The sequence below is a fragment of the Pan troglodytes genome, chromosome 6, assembly GCF_028858775.2.
Source record: "Pan troglodytes isolate AG18354 chromosome 6, NHGRI_mPanTro3-v2.0_pri, whole genome shotgun sequence".
In the NCBI taxonomy this organism is placed as follows: domain Eukaryota; kingdom Metazoa; phylum Chordata; class Mammalia; order Primates; family Hominidae; genus Pan; species Pan troglodytes.
The window spans coordinates 67,659,092-67,678,160 of NC_072404.2; the positions used below are offsets into that span (position 1 = coordinate 67,659,092).

Genomic DNA, 19,069 nt, shown 5'->3' on the forward strand with positions numbered 1-19,069 from the left:
ACTCCCGTTGCATGCTGGGACTGTAGTTGATCGCCTGCGATCAACGGCCGGAAGCGGCTAAAACTACTCCTGCCTGCATACCCCGCAGGAGCAAAGCGCGCCATGTCTCCCTCCAGGGATCCGCACCGCTCACAATCCTGTTGAGTGCTGGGATTGTAGTCCTGCGAGCCTACGACTAATAGCTGGGTGCGGATAAGAGACCACAGCTCCCCCCATTCCCAGCAAAGGTCCCTCCTCCACCGAGCTCCTCCAGGCTTCCAGTGCAGTTCCGCCGTGCGGTGGGAAGCTTGGCTGTTCACAAACCTCTCCTGCCCGCGAGGAGACAGCTTGGCCAGGGCGGCTGATCTCACCTTGTCATTGTGACACGGTGTCTCCCCAACGTGCTGGCTTCATGACTTGTGCCCAGAGTTTGATTTTCCACAGACCAGGTAGAGGCCAAGAGCCTCTCACAGACTCTGCAGCAGGGTTTCTATGGTAACGCTTGCCCCCCCCAGCAGCCGGCTCGACACCGCCCTTTCCCTCTGAAGGGCCACTCGTTTTAGCCACGTCCTCTTATTGTCCCTCCCCTGGCCACACCCCTTCAGACATGCGTAGTGCTCCCCTTGGTCCAGCGCGGGAAGCTCCCTCGTGAGTGTCCGAGACTACTAGCTCACTCACTGCCTCATGTGAAGGTACCCAGTCTCTGGTAACCTGGCACTTCCCTTTTGAAAACCACCTTTTTCTCTCTCTCTGGGCTGCCACGAATCCCCCTGTACTCCCCAGATGCACCTGTTGGACCCCGGGCTGGCTGCATGGTCCACACCTGGGTCAGGCCTCGCACAGGGGCGCTCCTGCCACTATAATAACGATGAGAAAATGTCCCAGGGGAAAGGCCTGACCCTGCTGCATCCAGTCAGGAAACTGCCACGGGGAAGGGACCACCTAAACTACTTTGCGAGCCACATCCACCACTTCTTTGTCCCCCACCCAGGCTGGTTCCCAGGCCTTGGGGTCCTAGTGTAGACCTCCCGGCCATAACTAACACAGGTGCAGGACCAGAGAGTGCCTTGGTTCCTCCCAACACATGAGGAAGTTTGTGTGGTGAGGTTTGGACAGTGTCTTTGTTTTTGCTCTGAATAGGGTGCCCTGGAAAAATCTTTACCTCTTATTAAATACTCCCTTTGGGACCACTTTTAAGACTTTGCCGATGGAACTTAACAGTGATCATTTATTGAATCCATTTTTCTATTCGCTTTTTTAGATTAACTCTTAAGTACTCCACAACTACACGCTTTTGAAACTGGCGTTGGCATAGCGTTAGTTCTGTGCAGGGCGGACGCAGCAGGACAGAATCTCCCTGGGCATCTTTTCGGAGCATCAATTTTACTGCAAAATTTTGAAAAAACAAATTTAATTGATTTCCAAGGTAAGAAATTAAACCTTGAAAAATAGACTAAAGAGTCATCTGCACCTGACATATCAGACTTTCTGCAGGAAGAAAACTCTAAGGAGAGCATATTGTCCATTATTATAAATAGTGAAAATGAGAAATCATAGCAAGTCCCTTGAAAACCCTGCCCTGCCAGTTTTCTAATAGGGCCTTGGTATGGTTTTATGTGTATTTTCTTTTGAAGTGTGCTCATCTTTTGAATATACAAATTTGAGGTTTTGACCAAATTTTGCAAGTTTTCAGCTATGAGTTGTTTATTTGCTCTTGTATCATATTTAATTTTTCTGTCTCTCCCTCTCTTTCTCGGACTCAGTCATTCCACAGGTCTCTAAGGAGCTTTTCATTTTCTTCAAACTTGTTTCACTCTTCAGATTGGATGATGATGATTTCTATTGCTGTCTTCTGTTTCTACTCTGTTTATAAACTCAAAGGTCTTTTTAATTTTTCATTTCATTATCTCTGTATCCCATTCTTTTTATAATTTTCATTTCTCTGTAATGGAGTCTCGCCGTGTCACCCAGGCTGGAGTGCAGTGGCTGATCTCAGCTCACTGCGCCCTCCTCCTCCCAGGTTCAAGTGATTCTCCTGCCTCAGTCTCCCAAGTAGCTGGGACTACAGGCACACGCTGCCACACTCAGCTAATTTTTGTATTTCTAGTAGAGATGGGGTTTCACCATGTTGGCCAGGATGGTCTCAATCTACTGACCTCATGATCCACCCACCTCGGCCTCCCAAAGTGCTGGGATTACAGGTATGAGCCACCGCCCCCAGCGTTTCTGGTGTTTTATCAGGGGAGCAAAACCTGAGGTAATTCAGATTCTGCTCTTTGTTATCTTCTAGGAGTTTTGTGAGTTTTCCTCCTATATAGGTCTATGATCCATTCTTAGTAATTTCTGTGAAAGTTGTCAGGTCTGGGTTTAGGGTTTTTTTTTTCTTCTTTTCTCTTGTATGTGGATGTCCAGTTGTTCCAGTACTGTTTGTTGAAAAAGTATTGTTTCTCAATTGAATTTCCTTTGCTTTTTCCTCAAAGATAAGCTGACTATATTTCATGGGTCAATTTATGAGCTTTATCTTTTGTTTGATTGATCTGTTTCTCTATTATTTTTTACCAGTACCGTGTTGTTTTGATTACTGTAGCTTTATAGTAGTGCTTACAGTTGGGTAGTGTCATTCCTATAACTGTTCTTTTAAAATATTTTCTTGGTTATTCTGAATCTTTTACCTTTCCATATAAACTTTAGAATCAGTTTGTCAATATCCACAAACTAGCTTTGTGGAATTTTGATTGGGATTGCACTGAATATGTAGATCTAGTTGGGAAGTACTGACGTTTTAACAACGTTGAATCCTTCTTTACTTGAATGTGGATTATCTCTCCATTTATTTAGATCTTCTTTGATGTTTTCACAGTTTTGTAGTTTTCTTCATATGGTTTCTATATTTATATTTATTTTCTTATATTTGTACCTAAAGAATTTCATTGTTATTGGTGCTAGCATAAATGTCACTGAATTTTTAAATTTCAAATTCTAATTACATTACTGATATATAGGACAGTAATTGACATTTGTATATTAATCTTATATTGTGCAAAGTTGCTATAATTGCTCATTAAAAATGGTTATTCTAAGATTTTGTTTTGTGATCTTTTTGTATTTCTCCATAGGTAATTATATCATCTGTGTAAAAAGACTGTTTTATTTCTTCCTTCCCAGTCTATGTACCTTTTCTATTCTTGTCTTATTGCATTACCTAGGGCTTATAGTATAATATCATATAGGAATGGTGAGAGGAGACATCTTTGCCTTGCTCCTGATCTTAGCAGGAAGGAATCTAGTGTTTCTACATTCAGTATGAGGTTAGATGCAGGTTTTTTTTTTTTTTTTTTTTCTTGAGATGTCGTCTCACTCTGTCACCAGGCTAGAGTGCAGTGGTGTGACCTCAGCTCGTTGCAACCTCCGCCTCCCGGGTTCAAGCAATTCCTTGCCTCAGCCTCCCAAGTAGCTGGGACAACAGGCACGCACCAGCATGCCCGGCTACTTTTTTGTATTTTAGTAGAGACGGGGTTTCACCATGTTGGCCAGGATGGTCTCAATCTCCTGATCTCATGATGCACCCACCTCAGCCTCCCAAAGTGCTGGGATTACAGGCATGAGGCACTGTGCCTGGCCAGGTGCAGGTTTTTTTAATAGACATTATTTATGAAATTGAGGAAGTTTTCCTCTATTTCTAGTCTGCGGAGAGTTTTTCTCATGAATGGGTTTTGGATATTGTCAAATGATTTTTCTGAATGTATTGATGAAATCTTATCTTTTTAAAACTTAATATGATGAACTAATTTTTTTTAAAGACAGAGTCTTGCTATGTTGCCCAGGCTTAGTTTGAACTCCTGGCCTCAAGTGATCCTCCCTCCTTGGCTTCCTACTGCATTTAGGATTACAGGTATAAGCCACCACACTTAGCCTAATTTATTTTCAAATGTTGAACCAGCCTGGCATGCCTGTAATAAATCTCACTGGGTTGCAGTATATAATTATTTTTTACATTTTTGGACTTGATTTCTTAATATTTTGGTGAGGATTTTTGCATCTTTCTTCATGTGAGATATTGTCCTGCATTTTTTTCTTGTAACGTCTCTGTCTGAATTTGGCATTATGGTAATCCTGGCCCCCTTGAATAGTTTGAAAGTATTCACTCTGCTTCTGTTTTCTGGAGGAGATTGTAGAGGGTTGGAATAATTTCTCTTAAATATTTGCATAAATATACTAGTTACCTCATCTGGGTCTGGTACTTTCTATTTGGTAAGGTTACTTATCATTGACCCAATTTCTTTAATAGATGTAGTACTATTCAAATTGTCTGTTTCTTATTGTGTGAGTTCGGGTAGGTTGTTTCCTTCAAAGAATTTGTCTATTACATTTGGGTTACCAAATTTGTGGGCAAAGAGTGGTTTATAATGTTTCTTTATTATGCTTTAACTCTTCATGGGATCAGTAATGATAGATCCTCTTTCATTTCTGAAATTAGGACTGTGTCTTCTGTCTTTTTCAACCAAAACTAAAAAGGAACGTTTTGAAAAGTGAAAGCTATTTTTGATAAACTATCTAATTTCCCATGATCTGCAACTGTGGGTACATAGGAAGTACATGGAAACAGATGTTTGGCAGAGCTTGCCAACAAATTCTTTTCTGCATCAAGAAGGCATGCCTCTCAGCATGACACTCTTAAGAGGCAGAAATGTGACAAAAGAAGGATGTGATCTGCTCCTGGTGAAGAGCCACCTGACTCTCCCTCAGCTGCACATAGTGGCCTTAACGTGCATCTTGCTAGAAGGGGCATGCAAGCCAGGGGCTGCCAGCCAAGCCATACAGGCCAAGGACAGTTTCAAGTCTGCCTTTTATTTCATCGAACTGTTGTTCTAGTAAGCAGCTAGAGTTTTATGAACACTGTAAACTCTTTATCATATTTCTTTGCTATTTCTGGAGGATTTGTTCTAGGAGTCCTCTTGGATACCAAAATGCATGGATGTATAAGTTCTTTATGTATAATGGCATAGTATTTACATATAACCTATGCATATTCTCCTGCATACTTTAAATCTTCTCTAGATTACTTTTAATACCTAAATTGTTGTTATGCTGTGTTGTTTAGGGAATAGTGAAAAGAAAAATAAAATTCTGTAAATGTTCAGTACAGAAACCTTATTAAAATATTTTTGATTCGCATTTGTTGAATCCAGGAATGCAGAAATAAGGAGGGACAGCTCTACCTATGTTTGGAGTCCATGAATGTGTCATCTTGCTGTGTTTGTAAATAGAAATTTATTTCACAAAATGACTCAACTGCTTCTTCACTAACATGTTCAAAAACTTGCAAGAAGCAGCCAGGCATGGTGGCTCACACCTGTAATCCCAGCACTTTGGGAGACCCAGGCAGGAAGATCACCTGAGGTTGGGAGTTCGAGACTAGCCTGACCAACATGGAGAAGAATCGTGTCTACTAAAAATACAAAATTAGCCAGGCACGGTGGCGCATGCCTGTAGTCTCAGCTACCTGGGAGGCTGAGGCAGGAGAATTGCTTGAACCCAAGAGGTGGAGGTTGTGGTGAGCCGAGATCGCACCATTGCACTCCAGCCTGGGCAACAAGAGCAAAATTCCGTCTCAAAAAAAAAAAAAGAGAGAGAGAGAGAGAGAAAAGAAAAGAAAAACACTTGCAAGAAGCAAAACAAGAATTGAGAAAGGGGAAAGATGATATCTGAGAGTTGGAAGGTTGCACATTTTCACAGAAAAGTAGAACGGAATTGTAACAAGCACTCTGATAGGAAATCATAGTTTATGTCTCACAACTGTCCCTAAAAAAATACAGTGGTTGGCAGAAAAGACAAGAAATGAGATAGACTATAAATTAACTGGAGAAGAGAAAAAATAATTCCCAGAAGTAAATTGTCAACGAGTTTGAAAGCAGGTAAAAGGTAGGTGCATTATCCCTACTCTTTCTGAATAATTTTACAACCTTGTGCAACAGGAGCTTCTGTCACTGCAGAACCAGGGTCACCTGTGGAAAGTCCTTGCTGAAGCCATCTCCCTGTCTGTCTGTCCCTCAGGCCCAGGAGTCATGAGTCCTTTCTCCAATAAGTCATTCAGTTGGCTGGCAGCAAACCCTGGTAAGATTCTTCAAGGCAGCTACTTTTTATCTTAGATTTTAACAGAAACTCATGAAGAAAAGTCTTAAGACCTAAACTCCCAAGTCCCTGACTGTATCATTTTGAGTATTAGGAAATCAGTCAGAGGTCTTTTCAGCATCTCTGAAATCACAATGCAAAAATAGCCCCAGCTTCATAAGGCCGATTCTTGGTATCTCTGTTCTGCAAAGTAGGGTAAGCAAGATGCCACAAAAGGCAGGTTGAATGCAGCATTATCCTCACTCCACCAACAGAACTATCATACTTTAAGTAACCCAGCAGGTCTTTAAAATAAAGAAATTATAAAACATAAGGAAAAACTTTCTTGAGAGGAAAAAATTTACAAATCAGAGGAAAATCTTCTAGAACTTTTACATCTTATAACAAATAAATCATATGCTTTATTGTTTTCCTCTGAGTACATCATCAGTACTTCCATAATACTTCTAATTTTTAGCTTGAAAACACCAGTTGCTTAAAAAAACACAGGGACACAAAACAAAATCCCAGAAATGTATAATTATTTTTTTTTAAGCTGACAAAGGAGTAACACACCACTGACTTCTCAGGGAAAAGCTTTCAAGCAAAGCGGTCATTTCTGGTGGGGATTATAGAAGAGGGAGTTATCATGGTGAGATGGTGGAACTAATCCAGAACAAGCCAGATTTTTAGTATTGACAAAGGGATTTAATCAGTTGCCCAGGAATACTCACTCACTTGGAAATCAAACTTCCATCATTATTCTTGGAAGAATTTATGGAACTTCCCCTTTGGAAACAAATTTTTATCTTCAAAAATACCAGACAATAGAAGAAAAGAAATGAAAAAGGAGGCAGAGGAAGATGAATCTTGCTTAGGCAGGGACTGAAAGGGAATTCGTGGCCATAGGCCACATTTTTCAGAGCCCACTGTGTGACGGCTTTCCCCAGGACCACACGTGTGCCACTGAACAAGAAGAGTCCACAGGGACCTTCACCTTATTCCTCCCCAACATCAAAACCAAAATGGAACAACCTACCATGAGAATATGAGTATATATCACAACTTCCGTTACATTTAAAGCATGCAGAGTATCTAATTGCAAATTCAAACAGTGGAAAAACAAATCTACTTGCCTCCTGGCCACAGCCTTACTCTTTTAAGAGAATGTGGTCTATGCTTTCTAATCCCATCACCAGGGATAAATAACCACAGGTTAGTGTGACATAGAACCACCTCCATGCAGAGGTAAATACGCATTTATTTTTTATAAAATAAGAATTATACTCTGTACTTTTATACCATACTTTTAGAATATAACAGTTCTTATGATCATTTTATAATTATTTGAAACAACCTCAGTAGCTATATAACATTAAATCAAAAGAACATTTCATAATTTTACCATTTTCCTATTGGACATTGAGTTTGCTCTCATGAAGTTTATATTTGTGTGATGATTTGGGGGAAGTTTCTCGGCCTCACTAGATTGAACACCTTGTGATGGTGGTCACTGTTATATTCTTTTTTATTTTTATTTTTTGAGATAGAGTCTTTCTCTGTTGCCCAGGCCGGAGTGCAGTGGCATGATCTCGGCTCACTGCAACCTCCACCTCCCAGGTTCAAGCGATTCTCCTGCCTCAGCTTCCTGAGAAGCTGGGATTACAGGTGCACGCCACTATGCCCAGCTAATTTTTGTATTTTTAGTAGAGACGAGGTTTTGCCATGTTGGCCAGGCTGGTCTTGAACTCCTGACCTCAGGTGATCCCCCCGCCTCGGCCTCCCAAAGTTCTGGGATTACAGGCGTGAGCCACCATGCCCAGCCCTATTCTTATTTCATTAAAATACCTGAAACATATCAGGTATATTGCAGCATCTGTTGAATGAATGAATGAATCTCTCCTTCAAATCTTGGCTAAAATCTGCCTCATCCACAAAAGTTCCTGACCCTCACTTCAATCATAAACCTCTTTCTCTTCTATAATTTCCCATGTAGCTGTTTGTTTGTTTTTTTTTAACTCCCTGGCAGGAAAAAGAGGAAACATGCTATTTATTGAGCACTATTCTGAGTCAGGGACTGTGGTAAATACATTCAAGAAGAAAGTCAGCATCAAAAGGGCTATACGTCAGCCTAGACAGTGTGCCCCAGAGGGTCCTTGATTGAACATTTGGTGACGAGCATGTTGGGCATGTGCTCTAGGCTGAGGTGCAGCTCTTATGCCACAGACTGACCCTGGATCAATTATGGCTCAAGCCCCACCCTGAAATCTCTCTTTCCCATTTCTAGGTTTGTCAAGGAGGACAGAAACTCAGAGCACCCTGCACTTGGGGATCGGCACTAGGAGCTGCTCTCTGGATGGGGAGATGGGAGCTAGCAGCTCACAATGGGGTCACAAGGTAAGTTCCAAACAGCTCTGTCACAGAGAGTGTCAGCAGATCTTTGTGACATCAATCGCAAAGAAAGGGAGCATGTGAAGGAGAAAGCCCTGAGTGATGTCACAGCTCATTTCTGGGCAAAGGGAGAAGAAATTAGCACCCTGAGGCCCTTCCGCCTTATTAACCCATTGCACTTATTCTCAGAGGCTCCTGCCAAAAATAGAGACATTATTCCACCTCCACCTCCTCAAATTCTAAGCCAGAAATATGTGTGTGTTATCATTCAACTTATATCATTTTTTCCTCCTTAAATGATATTTTCGCCACTAATAAATTTATCAAAATTGTACTTCACATGTGTAATACAGAAGAAACAAGGCTTCCTTCAACACTGAATTAATGAAAAACAACTCAGGATATTTACTTTTCTTCACACCATAAATTTTGAAGAGCTTTTTCATTATGCTCTGTGTGTTACAACATATGTGCTTAAGCAGTCAAGCAAGTATCTCATATCTGAATTTGAAAGCTTTAGAGTATTGACAAAGAAGATGTATGTATGTATGTGATGTTGCTGGCCTAAGACAGGCCACTGCTACTGCACACAGAGCAACCGTATGTTAACAACTGCTGTGCTAGGGGCGTGTCCCCTGAAGTTAGTGTTGCTAGCATGGAATTGAAAATATTTATGAGTCTCAGACATGGCATCACGGTGTTTGACTATTATTACATTAGTTACTTTTAGTCACTGTTTTATTACAACATTTTAATGTACATTTGTTCACAGTGTAAAGAAACTGAAGTTTTTGTTTGTTTGTTTTTTCTTTGTTTCTGTTTTTGTTTTTAACTTTTATGGTTGTGTGCCCATGGGCCCCCACAAGAGGTCTCTGTTTGATCTCATTTCTGTGCTAGTGATATTTCTAGGAGTCCAATAATATGGGGCATGTTATAATATACCTTTTAGAATGAAGAAAAAGTGGTTACGTATACATTCTCCTACATCAAAAAAAAGGCGCAAGAGCTGGCAGGTTTCTTTGGGTTATGAGAAACCCATTCCTAGTTTGAGTATGATACCCTGGCCCATTCAATGAATGTAATAGAAAGCTGCTACTTTTAAATTGGGCACAGAATAATAGAAGGCCTGCAAAAAGTCCAGAGTGCAATGCAAGCTACTTTGCCACTTGTGCCATATGACTGCAGATGCAATGGTTTTTAAGGTGTGACTGGGAGATAGGAATGCTGTTGTATCTTTGATAGGTTGCTATACATAAAGCCTGGTGTAGGTCCTTATAATTTTGGAGCAGAGCCTTAAAACCTTCTGCAGATAATTAATTCTTTCTTTCTTTTTTCTTTCTTTTTTTTCTTTTTTTTTTGAGGCAGTGTCTGCCTCTGTCAACTTGGCTAGAGTTCAGTGGCATAATCATGGTTCACTGCAGCCTCAACTTCCTAAGTGCAAGCAATTCTGCAGTCTCAGCCTCCTGAGACTACAGGTGCATGCCACCACATTCCATGGATTTTAAATATTTTTGTACATATGGGGTCTTGCTGTGTGTGCCCAAGCTGGTCTCGAAATCCTTGCCTCAAGCAGTCCTCCTGCCATAGCCTCCCAAAGTGGTGGGATTACAGTTGTGAGCCACCACAATCAGCCTTACCTTTTGAAACTATTGTAAATGGAATTGTTTCTTCATGTCATGTTGAGATTGTTCATTGCTAGGGTATAGAATTTTTATTAATATTTTTATATTTATTTTAAATCATGCAGTCTTAACTCATTTATTATAGTGGGTATTTGTGAATTTTCTTTTTTCTTTTCCTTTTTTTCTTTTCTTTTTTTTTTTTTTTTGAGACGGAGTTTCGCTCTTGTTGCCCAAGCTGGAGTGCAATGGCGTGATCTTGGCTCACTGCAACCTCCGCCTCCTGGGTTCAAGCAATTCTCCTGCCTCAGCCTCCCGAATAGCTGGGATTACAGGCGCGCACCACCACGCCTGGCTAATTTTTTGTATTTTTAGCAGAAACGGGGTTTCACCATGTTAGCCAGGCTGGTCTCGAACTCCTGACTTCAGGTGATCCCCCCGCCTCGGCCTCCCAAAGTGCTGGGATTATAGGCGTGAGCCACCATGCCTGGCCGAATTTTCTAGAAAGTTTTATATACAGGATGTCATCTGAATAGGCTTCCGATCTTTATCTGAAGGTCATGAATTTATTTTTGTTCCATGATATTTCTGGCCAAAATCTCCAGTGTACTGTTAAAATAGAAGTGGTAAAAATATATTCTTGTCTTGTTTCCAAACTAATGTTCTCAAACCCAGGATTTCAACATTATGCATGATATTAGCTGTAGGTTTTTAATAGATGTCTCATAGCAGGTGTAAAAATTTTGCTTGTGTTTCTAGTCTAGTTAGGGTTTTTTCATAAATGGGTCTAGATTTGTCAAATGTTCTGTGTTTTTCAGAATGATCATTTTGATATTTTATTGTTTTATTAAGCTGTATTATATTGACTGATTTTTGAATGTTCAATTTGTATTGTGAGATACCCCTCTTGGTAATGGTGTCCAATAATTTTCATTTGTGGCTACATTTATTTTGTTATTATTTTTGTGGATTTCTGTGTCAATATGGATAAGGGATGATAGTCTATAGTCTTGTAGTGATTTTTCCTGACTTTTGTCTGGGCAATACTGGCCTCATGGAATGAACTGGTAAGTTTCTTCTGTTATTCAGTTTTTTGTTTTGTTTTGTTTTGTTTTTGTTTTTGTTTTTGTGGGGCAGTCAACTAAAAGACCTGGTTTTAACTCATTATTAAATATTTGGTCAAATTTACAAGTGAAACTATCTACTGAGCTTTTCTTCATAGAAAAAGTTTAATCTCTTTAATTGTTTTGGTTCTATTGATATATTCTACTTATTCTTGAACTTACTGTAATAACGTATGCATATTATCCACTCATCAATTTCTAATTTGTAGCATACTATCTTTTTATATTTTCATTGCAATAAAAAGTAAAGGGAAGAATAATGTGGAAAGACAAAGATTTTGGCAATCCATGTTTCCCTAGTGTCTCAGGGTCCTCTGTTGTAGGGAGGAGATTATTGTACTTGTTGTACTGAATACTCACATATGTTCATGAAGTAAATGGGACCCATCATCTAAAGTAAATTAGAGAACTTTGCAAAATGTAACCAAAATAAAAGTTTGTGCCTACCTCTCTTTTAATCAATATTTAGACGGGACAGGAATATAAATTTCAAGAAAAACAAATACATATTTCTTGGAGGCTTTGTTGATTTCTTTTTACTCTTTTTTCTCTAAACTTCTCTTCTTGCTTCATTTCATTCATTTTATCTTCAATCACTGATACCCTTTCTTCCAGTTGATCGAATTGGCTACTGAAGCTTGTGCATTCGTCACATAGTTCTCGTGCCATGGGTTTCAGCTCCATCAGGTTATTTAAGGACTTCTGTTAACCGGTTATTCTAGTTAGCCATTCGTCTAATCTTTTTTCAAGGTTTTCAGCTTCTTTGCAATGGGTCTGAACTTCCTTCTTTAGCTCAGAGAAGTTTGATGGTCTGAAAACTTCTTCTCTCAACTTGTCAAAGTCATTCTCCTTCCAGCTTTGTTCTGTTGCTGGCAAGGAGCTGTGTCCCTTTGAAGGGGGAGAGGCACTCTGATTTTTAGAATTTTCAGCTTTTCTGCTCTGTTTTTTCCCCATCTTTGTGGTTTTATCTACCTTTGGTCTTTGATGATGGTGATGTACAGATGGGATTTTGGTGTGGATGTCCTTTCTGTTTGTTAGTTTTCCTTCTAACAATCAGGACCCTCAGCTGCAGGTCTGTTGAAGTTTGCTGGAGGTCCACTCCAGACCCTGTTTGCCTGGGTATCAGCCGCAGAGGCTTCAGAACAGCGAATATTGCTGAACAGCAAATGTTGCTGCCTGATTGTTCCTCTGGAAGCTTCATCTCAGAGGGGTACCCGGCCATGTGAGGTGTCAGTCTGCCCCTACTGGGGGGTGCCTCCCAGTTAGGCTACTCGGGAGGCACCCTGTCCGTTCTTGAGGAGGCAGTCTGTCCGTTCTCAGATCTCAAACTCTGTGCTGGGGGAACCAGCACTCTCTTCAAAGCTGCTAGACAGGGACATTTAAGTCTGCAGAGGTTTCTGCTCCCTTTTGTTCCATAACTATAGTTATTAATAATGTATTGTACACTTGAACTTTGTTAAGAAAATAAAACTCAAATAGTCTCACCACACTAGGAAAAGGCAACTAGGTGAGGTGTGAGGGACATGTTAATTCGCTTGATTATATTAATAATTTCACAATATACAACTTTATTAGAACATATATGTAAGGTGATACAACTTATACAATTTTTATTTGTCAATCATATCCCAATTAAAATGGAAAAATTAAGTGTAACCAAACTAATGTCTAGCCACATGCAAATTTTATTTAGACCCATTTAAATAAATTCTAGATTTTCAATATAAAATCCAAACTGACATAATTTTTACAGAATAAGGAAAATTCTAATGAGGAAGCATGATATTAAAGATATAATTGAATAGTCATAATACCTAATACCCCTACATAATACCATAATATCCCTACTTATTAAAGTAGGGGTAAATTAAAATATTTTCAAAAGCTAAAATTTTGAGAGATTTGATTACCAACAGGAGCTTAAGAGTACCTTTTAAGAAAAAAGAAACATTTACTAATATAAAGTTAAAATGAAAATGAAAGAGAAAAAGATTTGATATGAGAATATTAATTTATGGTAGATATTGAACTTAGCGAGCTATAAAGTCCTTAGTAATATCAGCTTCAAAAGTATTCATATATAATTCTAAAAGGTGATCTTATACACATTGGTTAAATCAGATAAAAAATGAGCTACTTGAGCAGTTTAAATAATAGCAGATGACTATTTTTCAGAAAATGTTTTTCATCAATAGCTTGTTAAAATTGGTGGCACATCAATTACAATTCTGCAGAATACTTTTTTTTTAATCAGAACTAATTTGTCCCAGTGGACTAACAGTGGCATATGCATTGAGCACAAGCCTCCGGAAATTCAGGACAACTGGGTCATACACCCATAACAGGATTGAGGATGTTGAAATAAGAAGGTTCATAGGATACATGACCACAAAGCAACTCATAACAGCAGGATGGTCTGGGTGGCCCTTTTCTCTGAGGAGATTCTTGGAGAGAGGCTGGTGCTGTGGAGCTGGGATTGCTTCTGATTTCTGAAAAAGAGGATCCACATGAATGCACTTGAGAGCAGCATAACTCTGACAAGGAAGGCATCCCTGGATAATTTCACTCCCTGATGATGAGGTTCATGGGGAAAAGTGAGCAGTGTTTACTGACATTCAATAGATCAGTCTGAGTCACATTTGAAAAATACACAGTGAAGAAGATTAGGCTGCTACTAAAAGACAAATTGAAGAACCAAAAAAAGAAGAAAACATTAGTAATGTAATTTGTAAATTTATGTTTAAACCTTGCCAACCATGAGTTTCTGGGACTGATGGTGATGGCCTGGAGCACACTCAAGAGCCAGGGGGGACAGAGGGAGATGCCTCTTATCACCCTTTTTGTGTAAAATAATAGCTTACATTTAAAGCCATTCCCAAATTCAGTGATTCAAACACAACTTGAGGAAAAAAATCCACTGCAGTAAGGAGCATTAGAATATGACTGAGGACCAAGTGGCAGATGATCAAGTCATGGAACTTAGGCCTGGGATCCAGAAGAAATGTAAAGATTTGAAAGAAAAAAAAATGGTATTGATGAATAATCCAATGCCAACTCGAAAAATAAAGGCACTTGTTAATGATAACATAAGTAAAAATTGTTTTCATCTTAATGACATAGAAGAAACATTTTTGTATGTCTGGAAGAAACAATATACCTCACATCATCAATGTTCATTCTAAAGTGACATTATCCCAATCATCATTATTTTTATTTTGCTCATTTATTCATCATTAGCCTTATCTCATATGAATTCTTGACAATCTTCATTATTCATCATTAACCTTATCTCATATGAATTCTTAACAATCTACCTTCTGTGTTATTTTGTACAGTAAATAATATATACATTACATGTTGTTTTGGTTACTATAACTCTGTAGTATAATTTGAAGTCAGGTAATGTGATTCCCTTAGTTTTATTCTTTTTGTTTTATTTAGTTTTTTTCTAGGTCTTTTAAGGTTTCATATGAATTTTAGAATTTTTTTCTTATTTCTGTGAAGAATGTCATTGGTATTTTGATAGGAATTGCATTGAAACTGAGATTGCTTTGGCTAGTATAGACATTTTAACAATATTGATTCTTCTATAAAAAGCAAATTAAAAAAAAAATTTTGTGTCCTCTTCAATTTTTTAAAAATAAATGTTTTATAGTTTTCATTATACAGATATTTTACTTTGATTAAGTACATTGCTAGGTATTTCATTTTATTTGTGGCTATTTTTTCTTCAGTTTCTAATGTTACTCATTTCTGTCTCATACCTCATTAGATTGGCCTTTAATGTCCATATTTTTACCAACATTGTCTTCAAAATTATTTACATATTTTCTAAGAAGATGAAAACTTTCTCTGCAGTTGTATTTTCTTCCTGAGCCCTCATCACAATTCAGCTTGATTACATATTTTTAATATGCACTTCCAAACTCTTTGATGCCTTTACACATCATTCAGTTCCAAAGCTGCTTACACATTTAGGTGTTTATTATATCAGGACCCCACTTCTCCATATCAAAATCTGTATTAGCATCCTTTAGATGCTATAGTAGAATACCATAGACTTAGTAGCTTAAACAATAGGTATTTCTTTCTTGTAGCTCTGGAGACTGAAAAGTCCAAGATCAAGGTGCCAGCTCATTCAATTCCTCAGCAAACTATCTCTTCCTTGCTTGAAGATAGCCACCTTCCCTCTGAGTTCTTGCATGATAGATAAAAAGCATGCTCTGGATGGGCATGGTGGCTCACACCTGTAATCCCAGCACTTTGGGAGGGCGAGGTGGGTGGATCACCTAAGGTCAGGAGTTTGGGACTAGCCTGGCTAACATGGTGAAACCCTGTCTCTACTAAAAGTACAAAAATCAGCTGAGCGTGGTGGTGTACACCTGTAATCCCAGCTACTTGGGAGGCTGAGACAGGAGAATCGCCACCATGTGCCACCATGCCTGGCTAAATTTTGTATTTTTAGTAGAGATGGGTTTTCACCATGTTAGGTAGGCTGGTCTCAAATTCCTGACCTCAGGTGGTCCTCCTGCCTCGGCCTCCCCAAGTGCTGGGATTACAGGCAAGAGGCACCATGCCAGCCAGAGTTGGTTCTTGATTTTAACATCCCAGTTGGCAAACTCTGCGTGTTGATTGTTGAATACTTTTATATTTAATGTTTCTAAATTTTGTTTTCTACATGTCTCATTTTTTTCTTTCCTTAACTGCTTTCTTTTGCATTAAGTAAATACATTTTATCTTACATTTTAATATCTATATGGCTTTTTTCTTTGAGTTATTTAATTACTGTTCAGTCTAGGATTTAATACATACATTTTAACTCATCAGAATCTGCTTCAGATTTCTTTTTTTACTAGAAGCATCTATTTATTGCACAGTTCCAGGTTCTTTCCAAATAAGCCACAGCCCAGTGCTTTATTCAGACATATGTACTGTCCAGCCAGTTTGGAAGAAGGAAAGAAAAGTCAGGCACAAATAAAGACACAGAAGTGTTGGGGAAGTGCACTAGAAACCATTTATTTCATTTGAAATGACAGAAGTTTGAGAGGAGGGGGCAAACAAATAAGATCTAATAAGTTAGCTGGATTTGTCAATGATAACATAGTGATAGTAGCTGATTATAGAGTGTACCGGGTTGGAGAAAGCAGGAAGACATATAATTGCAAAATTTGAAGTCTGCAGGGCAGGTGTTGAGTGTGGGAATTGTTTGCTTGAGCATTAGAGATGAAATGTGAGAGAGATACTTCAAAATGAAGCTAAACAGTTTGATCTAGTACCCAGGTAAAAAATGTATTGGTTTGTTAAAAGAAATCTTCACTTTAACACAAGATAGTGTTTGGTTAAGAAAGTGGGCCACAAATATGATAGTCATAACAATTAAGGTTAAAGTTAGAGCTAATTACACAAAGATGTGGCTAGTTGTTGTCACAAAATCAAAACCGAATAGTGTTTAAAATGTGGATGTTCTCCTGCTGGATATGTGAGATCCAGTGTCTCTTGAGTAGAAGGAACCGAGGAGACTGAAGGTTGGGGTTGACAGAACACATCACCATGGGAGGCATGGCCATTTAGAGCTCCATGTCTAAATAAGCTATATTGCAAAGAACAGTGCCGATCCTAACCCTCGGTGTTGCTTAAATAGATGGAACCCTTCTGCCCTCCGTAAAGAAAATTGATGAAATAGGTGGGGGAAATAAGTGTTAAAATGCAGCCTGCATTTGAATTCCAATGCCAGGTACCCTGGAGCAAGGCTGTGTCACCTGGAGAACAGAGCATTATTTCTGGGAATGTCAGTCAGAGGAGTGACTGACTTTATAACTACCTTTTTATAACTACCTTTTTTTTCTTTCTCAAAAAGGTAGTTATAGTCCAGCTGGGACCCTAAGGTCATTGGATTACAATAATTGTTTTATTTGAATGGCTATGGGTGACACAGGAGGACATTATGCTCAGTGAAAATAAACCAGGCACAGAAAGGCAAATAATGTATGATCTCACATATATGAAAGCTAAAAAAGTTGATCTCATAGAAACAGAGAAGAAAGGTGATCACCAGAGGCTATGGTCGGGGTGGAATGGGTATAGCAAAGATGTTGATCAAAGGGTACAGGTTTCAGTTAGGCTGGGGAAAGAAGTTTTAGTGATCTATTGTACTGAATGATGACCAGAGTTCTTAATAATAAATTATATATTTCAGAATTGCTAAAAGAATAGATTGTTAGCAATTTGGTTAGGCAATATATTAATTAGCTTGACTGGATCTTCCTATAAATCAAAATATTACATTGTACCACATAAATATACACAATTACCTTTGCCAATTAAAAAAAGAAAATTATCAGGTGCAAGGCTTCCTACTGCTATAAGAAACTTCAGTATTTACTATGAAAACATTCTTAAGTCACCAGAGTCACACTGGGAAGACTGACATGACATTCTCATTACTTAGACAGGAGTGTTATTGGGATAATCCTGTTTTGTTGACAAATACTGAGATCATCCAACTCACCAGGCAAAGTTGACTTGTGTAAGTGATCTTCAGATACGAAAAGTGTGGAACCCAGCTGCTCCTCCTCAGATAGGTAAGTTCACTTTTCCCTTTGGTGGCTCCTTTTTCCACCAATCTCAACATCTGCTCTTATCCTTTTTCTACAGGCGACATGACAATTGTAGGCCTGGAGGGAGATGAGTTGACAACATCCCTTCCCTATAACCACTTGTTGGATCTGATCTCACATACACAGACTCACTCCAAAGACTGACCTGGGTGTCTGCTTCTCAGCTTCATTAACAGTGGGTGCTCACAAGTCTAGGTGAGTGGTGAATCGAGATAGAATTTTATTAGCTAGTTGTTAGAATTAGCTCCTAATAATTTCAGTCTGTGGTTCATTGAATTCTAACTATCATAAGAAGGTGTTTCCAGATACAAAATAATTAATCTTATGAAGTAACAAATTTATAGATTTGTAGAAAAACATTTAGATTTTTGGAGATGTTCTACTTGAATTTGTATACATTTAACTTTTCTCAATATAATAGCTGAACTCTCAATATAATTAGCTGAACTACAACTTTCTGCATTTATGTGAAGTTTTAATTTGTAAACACAGAAATCTGAACTAATAAAATTATTTAGTCATACTTCTTGCTTCTTTAAACTTTGAAGATTGCTTTATATAATTCTGATATTTTAGAACTGTTTCAAATTAGGATGTTAAAAACACAAGATATGTCTAACATTTTACAGTAATAAGATTTTAGCAGATACCCAGATTCTTTTGTTTCATTTCATTATAGTAATTGCCAATAGAGATTTTTTCCTGTGATATTAAAACTATCTGAGAATATAATGTTCTGCTGTTTATATAAATTTCTGTTGAGCTAACTACTACCTTGTATAAATGGGGAGGAGGTGATACTCAGTGTGCTTTGAAATCTTTTCCTAAAGTAAATTGTTTTAGTATGGTATTGTTTCTAAGTAAACCAAAACTTTAAAATACTCTGTGTATTAGTTTGGGTGAGGTTATTTCATGATGAGAAAATAATTTGCAATATTTAAAACAATGGTATTTTCTTATTATAAAACATCCTCTTGATTTAGTATTTCTGCTTATACCTCTGAAGACTACCAACTGCAATGTGTTCAATAAAACACAGTCCAAAATGTGACAAGTAAATTTGGTTTTTAAAAACACAAATAATCATTGTCTGTATTCAGCAGGCATATCGTCATCAAGTATGTGTGTTTCTTTAAAATAGAAAACAGAGAGGATGAAATCAGGATAAGTAAAACACAGAAAGGAACAAATGATGATAAAATAAATTTGTGGTCCATGTGGGCATCAA

At 38.4% G+C, this 19,069-nt stretch overlaps 1 long non-coding RNA gene and 1 pseudogene across 3 annotated transcripts in view; one reads left to right on the forward strand and one right to left on the reverse strand.

Annotated features, from left to right (window-relative positions):
* Positions 1–19,069, forward strand: part of LOC129144574 (uncharacterized) — a 25,974-nt gene continuing 6,905 nt past the window's right edge. Inside the window, exons 1-6 of one of the 3 annotated variants that reach the window (XR_010158861.1) lie at positions 1–474; positions 1,241–1,405; positions 5,169–5,901; positions 8,378–8,487; positions 17,673–17,805; positions 17,879–18,036. This is a non-coding gene — a long non-coding RNA (uncharacterized LOC129144574). Of the gene's footprint in view, positions 475–499; positions 672–1,240; positions 1,406–5,168; positions 5,902–8,377; positions 8,488–17,672; positions 17,806–17,878; positions 18,037–19,069 lie in introns of those variants that run through there. The other 2 variants (XR_010158860.1, XR_008549009.2) reach the window with 2 other exon arrangements.
* Positions 13,471–14,312, reverse strand: PANTROV1R-PS221 (vomeronasal 1 receptor panTroV1R-ps221 pseudogene; annotated as a pseudogene).